The sequence below is a fragment of the Gopherus evgoodei genome, chromosome 4, assembly GCF_007399415.2.
Source record: "Gopherus evgoodei ecotype Sinaloan lineage chromosome 4, rGopEvg1_v1.p, whole genome shotgun sequence".
NCBI classification, from domain to species: Eukaryota; Metazoa; Chordata; order Testudines; family Testudinidae; genus Gopherus; species Gopherus evgoodei.
In genome coordinates, this window is record NC_044325.1 from 140,073,609 (window position 1) to 140,088,555 (window position 14,947).

Below are 14,947 nucleotides of genomic sequence, written 5' to 3' on the forward strand. Positions count from 1 at the left end.
ACAACCTGCAAAGAGAGTAGAGTGCCAAAGTTCGGATCACATTCTAAAGCAGGGCTACCCCCGGGAGTGAGGGTGGAAATGCCACCTTCTTCTGCAGCATCTTGTGTGTGACATTTACTGACCACAGATGTGCATTGGTTCCCTTTAGGCCTGTCGATTTGGTACCTCCAAGGGAGCATTCTGCCTTATGCCTCTCAGCACCATGCTGAACAAAGAGCACTGCCAGTTAAAAATCTGACCTCCAATCATTAGCAGGATGTGATGGGATGTCCCCCCAACACATGTGCCCTGAAGGGGTTAATGGAGGCCAGAGGGGCCAATTAACCTATTAGGCCAGGGATTGGCAGCCTTTGGCCTGCAGCCCACCAGGGTAAGCCCCCTGACAGGACAGGCCGGTTTGTTTACCTGCCGCATCCGCGGGTTGGGCCGATCGCAGCTCCCACTGGCTGTGGTTCACTGCTCCAGGCCAATGGATGCTGCGGGAAGCAGTGCGGGCCAAGGGATTTGCTGGTTGCCGCTTCCTGCAGCTCCCATTGGCCTGGGACGGCGAACCACGGCCAGTGGGAGCTGTGATCGGCCGAACCTGCGGACGCTGCCAAAGGTTGCCAATCCCTGTATTAGGCTGAAGGCTGAGAGGAAAGCCCTAATTACGGCAAGCTCACCTGTGTGGGAACAGATGGGACTTCTATAAAGCCAGGGAGCTGGGAGCAGGCTGGGGGCTGCATGGAGGTGTCTGCAGTCACTCCCTGGGAGAAGGGAGGTGTGTTTGGGGTCTATAGCGACAAGTAGCCCAGGGTCACTCCCTGGAAGAAGGGAATACAGAGGCTGGCAAACCCCAGGAGTGCTGGGGTAGGAAGCAGCCCAGGAAGTAAGCAGCAAGGTTGGGGACTGAACAGACCTTGGCTGCATGTTGTAGGGTCCCTGGGCTGGAACCTGGAGTAGAGGGCAGGCCTGGGTTCCCCTGCCCACCACTGGGGAAGCGGCACCAGTGGGGCAGTCAACTAGAAGACTACCTGGGTCAAGGACACTTGGAAGGACTGTACCCCTGAAGGGGGGATGCTAAGCAATCTGGCCGGAGGGCTGAATCACGGAGAGGACGCTGCAGTTCCTGGAGCAAGAGTAGAGCTGCAGACCAGAGAGAGACGGAGTGATGGTGTGCGACCACAGGAAGAAGTGTCAACTTCATGAGCTACTCCCTGGAGCGGCCAGGAGGAGGCACCAGCTGAGGAGTGAGTGAAGCACCCTGCCATAAGGGGGCTACAGCATTCAGTTACCAGTGCACCTAGTGGCGGCTGCGTGTGAATAGTGGAGAAAGTCTTGCAGTGTATGCAACACCCTTGAAAACGTTCATCCTTTCTCCGTCATTGCTAGGTGAGTGTTCTGTCTTCAGGACTGCTCATTGGCTGATGGCGACTGGTTCTTATGATGTCATGCTTTTCTTTTGTGTTTGATTAGCTAAGTACGCTGCCACTTAATATCCTGCTGGTGGAGTTATTTGAAAGCTGGTCCAAGCTGGAATGGCCTCTCCCCTGCTGATGTAGCTGAATTAAGTTGCTATATGATGCTCGCTGGTTTTTGCAACAATCCTCCCGAGACTGCTTAGACTCTCAATCACACTCCAAATGCAGCAGCCCCTTGGCACACCTTTGTGTTGCGTGGGGGTGGGGTGTCAGTCAGCTTGGCGTTGTGTTGGCCAGTAAAGAATACCGAGAAAATTATCTCATGGGGTCAGAAGCTGTCTGAACTCTGCTACATCTGAAGCGCGTAGAACTGGCAAAGTCCAGCTGATTTCTGTGCCAAACTGCAACCTATCTGACTACTTCAGCCAGCCTGTGTACACCGGGGCCTGAGCATAGACCATATATCTCCAGGTTCTGCGCTGTTCTGCATTGCTACCAAGTTGGAGAAGGAAAATACATCGTGGTTTGAGTTAACCATCGCCTGTGTATGGTGAGGAAAGGGACCAAAGACCACGAGGAAGGCAGCTCAGAACATTCTATTCTGTATAGTTTTTTATACCGTGCTCCTCACAAATCTGAGCTTCTCAGAGGGATCTGATCAAGATCTACCAGTCCAGAAGTTTTGAGCACTGGGTCCCAAGGTGTCATGTCGCACAGGAGAGATCACACTTATTCCAGCATTACTAGAGATCAGCATAATCCCCACAGATGTTTGCTTGAGCCTTGGAAGAGCCCTGAGAGGGAAGACAAAAAAGAGCAGTAGTACCTAGAGTCTTCAGTTAGAGTCTTCCACCACCAGCAAACCCGTTCTACCTGTACGTTGCTCTCTGGTGATTGATCCAGTGAGGTCAATGGAGAGAATTTGCCATTCACTGCAGTAGACATAGGCTAGCCCCTTAAATCTCCTTCCGTTCTCTGTAGTTCCCCTTCTGACCTAAGTCTGTGTGACCCCATCCCAGTCTGTCCATTGCAGATTTATACAGCTCCAGATTTCTCTCCAAAGTGTCCTTAATCAATGAGAATTATAGAAACCTTGCTCCACTTTTAGCCTCCAAATTATTTGCTCATAGTTCTGAAATGTAACAAACAAACCAAAAAAAGACTCCATTCAATAATGGCATACGCCAGACAGAGATGGCAATCTAACTGCTTTGAAAAAACTAGACCTGGATACACAACGGGTGTAAATCAGTGTAGTTCCATTGACATCAACCGAGCCACACCAATGTACACCAGCTGAGGATATCATCTGTGGCAGTGATTGCCCTAAGGAGGTGCCTACCAGCTTAGTGGGATCTGGGCAAGTCTTTCTTTTTCAGCCTTGCTCAATGGCAGTTTGCTGATACGTAAGTTGACCTCAGTAGAGAGTCGTACTAACAGGTGTTCCACACTCTGTAGGTGCTCACTGCTGAAAAGCCAGGTGAGGTCTGCTCATGCCCCCAAGAGAGCTGCAACTATCCCCTGGATGTTGACTTCACCCAACGCCATTCTTCTTCCCACCCCCGATCACTACGCCTACCAGCTGTAGGCCTACGAGTGAACATGCAGGCCCTGCATTCATATGGACGTGCCAGGCTTGATGAGACAATATATCAATACCGTGCTGGTGTCGGCCCTCCTGGCTTGGCTTTCTGATCTGGATTGGATGCTTAGGCGCCCTTCTCAAAAGATCCAGGGCCTGATCCTGATCTCAGGTACACCAGTGCAAATGCAGTTCATGTATACAGGTGTATCACTGACATCTGACTCCTGAGATTTTGTCCTGTGTATTGTCTCTCACTAAAAAGAGGTTGTCGTTGGAATGAGAGCTGTGTTTTTGGTTGCCTTTGGAGCAGGAGTTCAGATTAATTTTTTCCAGCACTGGAGAGGTTAGTAAAACAGTTGGTAGAAGCAGTTGCTACCAAATGAGTTGACGCTTGGCCTAGGTTTTGTATAGCAGCTGTGTGTGGTCTAGGCCTGTTCCACCATCCGCCAGCAGGAGTCACTGTAGGGAATGGCCAAAGTGGACTATTCTGGGTGAAACTCACAAGCTATTTCAGCAACCCAGCCTATCCCATGCATGCGGGAGGGGATGACAATGGTGAGTTGGCTGGAAGCAGGCTCACAGCTCCCCATGTCATGACCTCCCCAGCAAGAATAGCTGTAGGGAGTGGAATATTATTATTCTTATTCATTATGTGTATTGCAGTAGCACCTAGGAGCCCAGTCATGGACCAGGTCCATTGTGCTAGGAGCTGTACGGCAAAAACAGTAGCATAAGCCCTTTGTCATACCCGCCGCCAAATTGCAGCTGAAACCATGGGATCGGCAGATCTCCTGCAGAAATGCTGCCAAAGGCTGCCTGACTGCCGCCCTCATAGCAACTGGCAGCCTGCCCCCCGTGGCTTGCTGCCCCAGGCACATGCTTGCTGTGCTGGTGCCTGGAACCGCCCCTGCAGGAGTCTGATTTTTCTTGTGTACCCCCAAGTTTCACCTCACTTAGAAACTAATTGCTAACAAAATCTGACATAAAAAGACAAAAAGCGTCACCGTGCAATATTACTGAGAAATTGCTGACGTTCTCATTTTTACCATATAAATTATAAAATCAACTGGAATATAAATATTGTCCTTACATTTCAGTGTATAGTACATAGAGCAGGATAAACAAGTCATTGTATGAAATGTTAGTTTGTCCTGACTTCACTAGGGCTTTTTATGTAGCCTGTTGTAAAACTAGGCAAATCTCTAGATGAGTTAATGTACCCCCGGAAGACCTCTGCGTACCCCCAGGGGTACATGTACCCCGGTTGAGAACCACTGGACTACACCTTACTCTCCAAGCTCCCATTGTCCAGCTTCTCCCAGCAGGAGTCGAGAATGGAGCACCATGTCAATCTAGCAAAGGCTTTTTCAGAGAGGATGGTCAGGAAGAGGTGCCTCATAAATCCAAACAGTGATTTCCTGCTGCAGTCGAGGGGAGTTGTTTTCTTTAAAAACGCAGCTGAAATTGGAGAGGAGTTGGTGTTAGTTTAAATCTCTCAGTGCTGGGGAGTTTGCTGTATGATCGAGACAGGGCCAGCAGCCAAGGTGCATACCACAGGCCCCCCATTTGAAGCCATTAACAGGAATATTCTGGAGGAGAATTAGGCACATATCTTTAACCCACATTGAATGCATTGAATGGGCTTGAGCCTGCTTGAGTTATAGAGTGAAATATGGCAAAGCTTCTATTTTTAAAACAGGAAGGCTAGGGAAAGTTGGCCACGTTTCACACACATCCATGTGCAGTGCACACACGCTCCCATCCGTGTACAGCCCCACACGCATCTCTTGCACATATGCACCCAGCCTCATGTGGATTCTCATGCCCGCACACATTTCCAAATGTCCACACGTGCAGCGTCACGTGAGCATGACCATCACAGAGTTGTTATTTCTATTAGAGAGAAACTGAGATGCCCCACTGAGATCAGGGGCACACTGTGCTAGGCACTGTACGTACACATACACACACACAGAGGAAGCGATGGCTTGGACCTTGAAACACTTACATGTCTAGACAAGAACAGACCGGGGTGGGAGGGAACCCAAACTGACACAGGTCACACAGCAGCTCAATGGCAGAACTGGAAATTGAGGCCCGGTTGCCTTTTCTACTACACCATGCTTCCTCCCTGCTCATCGTCCCTGGCATTCGCACTCCTGCCTGATCTCACCAGCAGTGCTGCATGTTCTTGCACGTTCTCCCACACAGGCATGCAGTCAGTCCTACACATTTTCTTTCACCTGGTCTTATGCATTGTCACACTCACACCTGCTATCCCGAGTCCTCACGCATGCAGACCCAGCACCCTGCTGTCACATATGCACACCACCCTGTCCCAGCCGCATACTCCCTAACTCACGTTGCCTCGTACACATTGTCACACCCATTTATAACCACAGTCTCACAAGATATGACAGCCCTCTGTAGTGCTTAACTGAGCCCCATTACCATAGCACTCAGCACCTCAGTGTATTTATCCTTCCAACCCTCCCGCCCATGAGGTAGGGCAGGGCTATGATCTCTATTTTACAGATGGGGAAACTGAGGTACAGAGAGGCGGAGTGACTTGCACAAGGTCCCGCAGGGAATCTGTGGTTAAGCAGGGAACTGGACCCCAGCCTTCCTAGTCCCAAGCTAGCACCCTAACCACTGAGCCAGCATTCCTCTTAAAGTTAAATTCATAAAAAAAGTAGGACAAGGTCTAAAGGTTACGCACCTTTCACTGGGAAGCGTTCCTGGGCCAGATTTTCAAATGCTCCGCACCCACAGTCGGGGCAGATAGACTCATAGACTTAAGCTCCCGTTCGCCAGCCTAATGACGCCGGAGTATCAGAGGAGCCAGAACATTGGTTGTGCACTGGGTGCTGAGCACTTCTGAAAATCTGGCTGCTCATTAGGTGCCTGACTGGGAGTGGAGCTCTTGAAAAATCTGTTTTCTCTTAAAGACACGATGAGGGTAGGGGGTAGGAGGGGGATGCTCAGAAATGGACTTAAACCAGGCACTGATACAGGAGAGTAATTGCTGCTAGATGATCTAATTCATTCTCTTTACATAGGCTGATTTTTTTTCTAAATAATTGATTGCTCTTATCTCTTCAGTTAACATTTGTCAGCAGCATTTTTTCGGAGAAGCTGGGTTATTTACAAGTCCCCCCGCCCTGATTTTAAACACTAGCCTGATGCACACGTTATCCCAGTGCAAACACATGGTCTGATTATCTTCAAATCCAGGGCAGGCCTTGCCTCTGATGATGGGCAAGTTTCACTGCTGCAGAAAGATTTATAAGTATTTTATAATAGACCCAGTCCTGTGCATCATGGGCACCCTATTGGGCTGGGGTCAGGAGCCTAGTTACCCTAGAGTGGTTCCACAGATGTCCAATTTACAGTGGCGTGAGTTAGCATAAACGGAGACATACAACAGTATTTGCTTTATCCACCCACTCAGCTACTACCACCTCTGATTTGAAACGCGGCTGTTATTACTATGAATAACTCTTGGTACTTAGAACATTACAATCATGAAGAAGTTTACAAAGGTAAGGAAGGAAGTATTAATAGCCCTATTTTATAGATGCAGAAACTGAGGCACAGCGAGATCAAGAGTCTGGTTTTTAGAGGTCCTGAGCTCTCTTTAACCTCTGAAAATTGGCCTTTGAAGACCTCCCCAACATCAGAGAGAGAGTCAGTAGAAGAGCATCCTGGTTTCCTAGCTTCCTATCCACTGCTTTAGTAGATGTTGTTGCCTCTTTGTTTAATCGTTCACCACAGAGCAGCTGAAGTAAGTTATTTTTGGAGTAAGAGTCAGATTCTCTGCTGCTCTTGGGTCCTCCCAGAACAGCAGAAGGTGGAAGACATCAGAGCACCAGTTACAGCTGCCTGATTCTCTGGCCAGTTCAGTCCCAGAAATGGGCCTGTGGAGTTTAGAGGAACCTGGGGTTGCGCTAAACTCCAACCAGTTAGTAACAATCCAGCTTGGAGATGGCTGATGTACAGTGTGCTGTGCCACTACCCGCCAGCCCCACCATGTCCCCTGCATCAATTTCAAGAAGGGGAGATGATGTAAGAGGCTGCTGAGAACACCCATGTGCCAGGGAGAATTTTCTGGGGGGGCCCATTTTAGCCCCTGGAGCGCAAGCTCTGTATGCACCGTTAACTGTTTTTTTGTGCCCTTGAGCATTGTGGCGAGAGCATTTTTCTCCCCTTTGATGGTTGTGAATTGCTTCATGCTGATTGCAGGGTATTCAGAACACTACTGACAGTGGGACTGTTTGAGTGAGAGAGATTTCAAGTGCCTCACTGAAACCGCATTGCCGATCCCACTCTGCTTATAAAGAGCCTCTCAAAGTGAACTGAAGACTGAATGGCGCCATGGAAGGAGCCTGAGAAGTGTGTATTCAGCTGCTTTGAGGTTTGGGATAGGTCCAGTATTAGCTGGAGCTGTATCTTGCTTATTCAAGGCAGCAAGCCAACTCTGCCCTCAATTACACCCGTGCAACCACACTGACTTAAATGGGATAACTAAGGGCAGAATTTGGCCCTACCGTGATATTTATACCTGAAAGCCAGCTTGGTTGGGAGGTTCTTTTAATAATGTTTTCATTTGACTTGCGGGTCTGCTTTTTGATACTGCATGTGAACTAGCTTTGTGTGTGTGTGCTATTTTGGAGAGTGAGAGACAGGCCTCACTGCCCACTACTGGATGGAATCAGAACTGCTCAACTGTGTGTCAGAGGCCCCAGGCGTTACTGGAGATTCTCCATTAGCTTAAATGCTAGTGATGATAACAACAATTAATCTAGCTCTATCTAGCACTTTGGCAACAGTAGATCTCAAAGTGCTTTACAAAGGTCAGTGTCATTATTAATTACTAGTATATTTATTAGTAGATGTCGTGCTTTCCTTCTGCGGCGGAAGACCAGAGTCTACCCTCGAGTTCTGCATGTCCTGGTGAGCACAGATGTGCTGCGGCATCTTTCTGTCCATGTTTAAGTGCCTTTAGTGTCATTTTTTTAGCTCTTCACCCCAGGCAGTGGCTTGACGTTATCTTGATGCTGCAGTTTTTGGTCTGAGAATATCTGGCTTCAGTTGCCAGGCACTGCATTTATTCATGGTGCTGTGATGCTGTTGGTTTGTTTGTTCTCTTCGCGAGTGGGATTGAAAAATGTTCCGTCCTACGGGGTGGAGCAAGATCCAAGGCCAGAAGGGACCATGTGCATAGCCCAAACTAGAGAACTGCACCAGACTAAGTCCTAGAGAAGATCTTTTAGAAAACACCCAGTCTTCATTTTTAAACATGGCCAGTACTGGAGAATCCCCCACGACACTTGGTAAATTGTTCAATGGTTAATCACCCTCCCTGTTAAAAATTCCCTGTGGAAAGGAGAGACTGGTGGTTTCAATAGTGCAATATATTTCCTTCGGCTGGTTGGGATCCATCCATATAACTTCCATTTGTTGTTAATTATTTTGACAGTGGGGCCTCATGCGATGAGACCAATCGCAACATTTTTCAAAGCATCCCCAAGACCCATTTTCAAAGAGACACGGGCTAGGTCCTTTAAGGTTATATCTGTGCCTAAGTCCAATCCCAATTTGCAAAGCTTCCTTCATGTTATGGCGTGCCTAAGTGAACGCAACAGGCCCTCTTGCAAAACCAGTCTAGCTGTTGTACTAGTTCTGCATGTCACTACGGCGGTGAATATACTTCATAAATGGCTTCCAGATGTTATCAAATAATCATCTCTCTCCTGCAGTCTGTCTGTCTGTGCTTTCATATACTGCCATGTGGGTCAGAACATCTCTCCGGTCCTCCAGCATTTAAAAGATGGCCTGGGTTGCTGCTGATCATGAACTCAATCTTTCTTAGTTTATAGTGTGAACTACCGATCCTTACCTTTTAAAAGGGATATTCGGTTGCCAATAATGTGTTCAGGTTGTAGCTCTGAAGGCATCAAGGCAATCTGTACCCATCCTGTCCGTGCAGAAGTGGTGCAATTGTGCCTAGATTTTGGGCCAGAACTTTAGCTAGTGTAAATGGGTGTAGCTAGGGAGCTAAGGAACTGGCCCATTATATACAGTCCTTGTATCTCAATAAACCATATTTATTAAGGTGTGCAGTTTTACATCTGGGAGTCTTATAGCTTGGGTCATTTTAAATCAGACTGCAGAAAACCCTGCAGAACATTCTATAGGGAACAAACTACAGTGACCTCTATGGGATGGAGTAGAGGACCACGCAGGTCCAAATTTTTCAGGGGTTATATATTAGTGGGGACAATTTCCCAGCCAACAGTGCAATAATTTTGCTGTGCGATCTTCTTCTCCGGTCAATATATTTTTAGGGTGTGTGGGGGAGGGGTGTAAAATGAGGAGACAAGAGGCCTGAACTTCAGAGGTGCTGAATATCCACAGCTCCCATGGACTTCAAAAGAAATATGATGCAGCCAGTCACGCTAGGGAGAGTTTATGGAATTTGATCTGAAGTGATGTCTAGTCTAGAAGCACAGGGACATCTCCCCTGAAAAGAATCGTTACAGCAGTGATTAGAAAAGGTGTCAGAGACAGCGTAACCAATGCATTTAGACACCCTGAGTTCTACCACGTCAGGAGGATGAGAGCGAGCGAGACATAGAATATCAGGGTTGGAAGGTACCCAGGGCCGGGGCAACCTATTAGGCGACCTAGGCAGTCGCCTAGGGTGCTAACATTTGGGGGGCGGCAGGTGCCCCGGTCATCGGCGGTATTTTGGGGGCGGGACCTTCCGCTGCCACTGTCGGGAGCGCCATTTCGGGGGCAGGACCTTCCGCTGCCTAGGACGCCAAAAAGGCTGGCGGTGCTCCTGAAAGGACCTCAAGAGGTCATCTAGTCCAACCCCCTGCTCAAAGCAGGACCAATCCCCAATTAAATAATCTAACCAATTTTTGCCTCATATCTCTAAATGGCCCCCTCAAGGGTTGAGCTCAGAACCCTGGGTTTAGCAGGCCAATGAGCAAACCACTGAGCTATCCCATGGGAAAAACCAAGGGCTGTGTCTGAGATGGATAGTCTACAGGTCCATTCCAACTCTGCACAGTAATGTGTTATGACTTTTTGGCCATGGAATAAGTCCCTCATGTGAGAGGAGGCATGATCAACATGAGGACGTTCTGTGCCTCTTTGGCAGAGCTGAGCCCAAATCAAAACCTCAGGTCAAAATCTGGACCCAGATCTTGCAGATGGCCCCCATTTTTGTAAAAATCCTGGAGCTGAGCGGCCCTGAATTTTGGGGCGTTGGACATTTGAACTTTGCAGCTTGGTTCCCATCTCTGCTGCTCAGGTCTCTTGGGGCTGTCCAGGCTGTTCATGGATGACAGGCACATTTCAGTCCAGCACAGGTTGAGTTAGGGAAGTTTTACCTTCGACTCTCTGAACAAGTGACCGAGCAAGAACCCGAGATGCTGGACTTCCAATCCCTGATGAAGGGACACTGTGAGTTTGGAACTGCACAGCCCCAATTTGAATCCCAGTCCCTCCTTCTTGTATCTCAGATCATAATGGCCTGAGCAACCAGCAAACCCATGAGACTCAGAAGTTCCTGAAAAGTCCATATATACCAACGGTGTCCAGAGATTGTCCAGCCAACGAGGTTGCACTGGCAACTTACCAGCCGCCAAAGGGGATGCCCTTAAATTGCATTAATGGAATTCCTCTACTTGTGTAAAACAGCCTGGTTCTAATGACGCCAGTGGAGTGATGCCAATTTACACCAGTTGAGGAGCTGAGTCATAGACTGCAACAGCTCCCATCTTTAATGGGGGGACACCACCCATGGAAACTACAGGGCCAGCGTGTGATGCCTGACATTGATCTTCTGCTGGCTGCTGGGCTTGAAGCAGAGCAGTGTATGCTGGGAGATGTCTCTGCAGACCACAGCTCCGAACTGAAAATGAGCATCTGTGAACCTCACTGGAATGTTTCTGTTATGTGCAACTCCCAGAGGAGGCGCTGTGGTGGCATTTCTCATTGGACTATTATTACTGTTGGGTAGACTTTGTGTAGTGGTCCCATTGTGCCAGGTCCTGGGCACATCTGCAATCCAAAGTCCCTGTCCCAAGGAGTATACGATGGAAAAGAATTAGGTCTAATCCAGACTCACGACTTGAGAAGACAGAAAGATGCCCAGCAGTGGGCTCTCCGCCCATTCAGAATATTGGATGAAAATGAAATTCTCCATAGGACCAGGACTCACGTTAATGCCTTTCCCCATTTGCTATCTGTGCAGCCACAGCCCCTTCCTGCTCTGCGCATGTATCCTGTACAGACTTAAACGTCAGTTCATGTCTGTGATTCAACAGTAGCATCTTCTTGCCGTGGCTTCAGATCTTCCCTCCCAAACATGCAACCCGCTCCGCCCTGCTTTAATGAGCAGCTTCGATAGATTTCCCTCTGCAGGTGGGTTTTCTTCTTCCTTGTTTTCTGGTCCCTCCAGCTGTTGTTTCACACAGCAGATATTTGTTTTCTAGGAGCCACAGTGGGGATGGTGGGAGGGGATCCAGTCACAATTAATTTCCTTAAAGAGCCAGACATCGCTGCTCTGCCCCTAAATCTTTTGTGCACAGGCAAGATGAAGAGCGATCCCTGGGGTGCTTCTTTCGATCCTGGCCCATGGGCTGTTTTGTTGAACTAGTTTGATCCCAAGGTACTTTCCATGAGAGCTGAGATTTTCTTGCTTTAGTCTTCTGGCCAGATTCCAGTTTGAATGATTACATTCAGCCTCAGTCAATTCTCCACTGGATACAGCATTCTCCTTCACATCACTGTCCTAAACTGTTGTGCAGAGGAGCTGTGTACTGCACACAGCTGCTATTGTCTGTTCCACCCCAGAGGTGATGTCATTCCAGGGGCAGGCAATCCCTGTGTTTGTCAAGTGCCTCACATCCAACATGCTGGGCTCTCCTGAAAACTCAGCCACTTATTTAGGTGACTGTGGGGGAGAGGAGCCCTTCTAAAAAGTCTGTCCTAGGCAATGTGCCCAGGGTCCCACTGGAACTCCGGGTGAGGCAGGAACTGAACCCAGACCTCCTGAGTCCCAGCCTAGTACCCCACTACTTTTCATCCACAGAGGTCAGCGCATGCTAGATAGGGGTGTAATGCATGATTACCCCCACTTTACAGATGGGCAACTGTGACTTTCCCAGGGTCGCACTGATACAGAGGAGCAGAGCTGGAAAAGGAACCCAGGAGTCCTGACTCCCAGTCCCCTACAGCAAACTCATGCTGCTGAGGCAAGCCAGGTGGACTTTTCAATTCCCTTTCCTTCAGGATGGGTTTTAGTGATTGTGCAACGCAGCAAATCTTGGATTATTCTTGCCAGTGAACCATGCAAAACAGAAGACAGAAACCCCCCATGTGGAAGATGCTCCCTCTCTGTCTCAAAAAAAACCAAAACCCAATGAATTGTTACGCGACTTCACGCTCACCTTTCCCAATCACTGTTTCAGAACATTTGCCACCTTGTGTGCAACATTAAGAGGCATCTGGCAGCAGAAATCCCATCACCCTATACTTGACTTTCACAAGCAGCTAATGACCAAACTCCAGGAAGAGAGCGGCTGAAACTTCACTTGTGGTACAGTGACAATGTGACACAAAATTGTTGTGGAAACCATCTCCGTGCTTGGAGACAATCAGCGGGCGTAAATCAGCATAGCTCCATCAGTTTACAACCCGCTGAGGATCTGGCCCTGAACGTGAGCACTTCTATCCTATTGGTGACCAGGACAACTATGACAGCTGGAATAAGGGACTGGTCTATCTCAGGGTACCCCCCAACCTGCAGTTTTGTGCCTTCCCATTTACCTTGCCTCATAATGTAAGGACAAAGGGGCGTCCAATGAAACTGACAGACAACATGTAGAAAACTGACCAGAACTGATGCTTTACAACACACACAAAATGCACACAACCTTTGGGACTCACCACCCCATGATATCATCAAGGGCAAGTGCTCCAGAGAATTTAGATTGGAGCTGGATTATAAGAACTTTCATAGAGAACATAGAATTGCCTTCCCAGATCAGACCTGAGGGCCATCAATCCCGTATCCTGACTCCAACAGTGGCCAATGCCAGATGCTTCAGTGGCCAGTGCAAGAACCCCAAAGTAGCCAGGTGTAGAATAGTCTGCCTCTGACAAAGGCCCCGTCCTAATCCCGGACAGTTAGAGATCATCTTAAACCTTGAAGTATGAGGTGAGTTTATCCCTTCCAAAACTCTGTTAATATTAACTATTATAACTCTGGATACTCTTCCGATTCATATAAACATCCAACCCCTCTTTGAATCTTGGTAAATTATTGGCATCTATGATGTCCTGAGGCAATGAGTTCCATGATCTAATTATAATTCAGAGTATTATAAAATAAGATAAACATGTATAAGGGGTGTAAACCTTCATGCTTCAGGGCAAAAGCCAACCACAACTGCTTTGGGGTTAGGAAGACATTTCCCCTACAGGCAGGTTATTCCAGAGTTGTCCATAAATAGGTCTCTGGCAACTTCCTCTGAACGTTAAATGGCCTGCAGTAGGTCAGACTAGATGATCCAATGGTTGTTTCTGATGTGGCAATTCCTATTTAACACTACTGCTAAGGGAGAAGGGACATAGGCAACTGCATCAGTATGACAGGGATGGGACAGGGTGTTTTGACTATTCTGGGCAGCACTGGGAGCCACTATAGCAAGCATAAATTAGAGGGGCCACAGGGCTGCTCTAACTTATGCCAGGGGAATGGGCAGACCTTCAACTGAGCCCAGAATTTAAGAGGCACAAAGATGCCATAAAGTCACCTTTCTCCCCCCACCCCCTGGGCTGGCCCGCTGAGCTTGACCGTTCAAAACGGGAGCCAAGGTGCTAGGCAATGGAGAACCTGGAGTCCTAGCTTGAGCGTTAGGAGCTTATGGAATTCTAAACTCTTCAGCAAGGATCTTCTGCTTTGTGCTATTCCCTGGGATCTGGACAAGCAGGCAGTATGTGTTTTGAGGGGTTCATGCCCTCTGCAGACACATGGATCCGGAGTTGCAAAAGTGCTGAGCATTCAGCAGCTCCCCATATAACTCTTACGAATAGATTTTCAAAAGCACTCAGCACCTAATGTGCACCCATCGTACTCAGCAGCCCTGGAAATCCAGCCTCAAATGTGGGGCTTGGAAAAAAAAAATCTGGCTTTTACGGTATGTTCCATGAGGAGTCCCAGTCTCTGATCCAAAGGGCATCCTCAGTGGAGGTACATAATGCTAAATAAAAGCAGAAGAGAAAAAGCGGGTAGGGGGAGCATGAACCATCTGTCAAAATTCTTTTTTCGCCAGCATCCTGGAACATAAAAGGAAAAACCCTTGTCCCTTTGTCCCCTTACTTGCCCTCTACAGATGCACATGCAAAATCTAATTAAAATTTAGCAGAAGAGGGGAAAAATTGACACGGGTTTTTTAGCTTTAAAAAAAAAGCAGAGAGAGAGAGAAGATCTTTAACAAAGGCCATAATATTAACGGGGCTGATTCGTCAGCCGCTACCTGATAATGTAGAGTCGAGAGAGCTTTATTAACGTTGGAAGCCTGGGCTCTTTGTTAATTACAGGCTTTGCTAATGATTTGGAATATTGGCCGGTTCTGGGGGATGTTGATGAATAGAGACCTCGCCAAGATTTATTCCTAATTATCTCATTTGTCTCCCTCCATTACTTTTTATAGCTGAAATTTATGGAGCTATTACCGGGGACCTCGCTGCGGCTGTGAGATGATTTGGGAGAAGAGCGATGTTTAATAATAATAACAATAATAATAATAATAAAAAAGCCTGATTAATAGGAAACTGATTAGCCAGCCATGGATGGAGGGGTCTTTCCCAGGTGACTGTCTCCCTTGTCCCAGCCTCAATGACTCAGGGTTGTCTTTAAGGCAAAGCCACGTCCTTGCCAAGA

The 14,947-nt window shown here is 48.0% G+C and overlaps 1 long non-coding RNA gene across 1 annotated transcript in view; it reads right to left on the reverse strand.

Annotated features, from left to right (window-relative positions):
• Positions 1 to 600: 600 nt before the first annotated feature.
• LOC115651609 overlaps positions 601 to 14,947 on the reverse strand; it is a 37,094-nt gene continuing 22,747 nt past the window's right edge. The window contains exons 2-3 of the long non-coding RNA XR_004000395.1: positions 4,276 to 4,443; positions 601 to 2,194 (exon numbers count right to left, since the gene is read on the reverse strand). This is a non-coding gene — a long non-coding RNA (uncharacterized LOC115651609). The remainder of the gene's footprint in view (positions 2,195 to 4,275; positions 4,444 to 14,947) is intronic.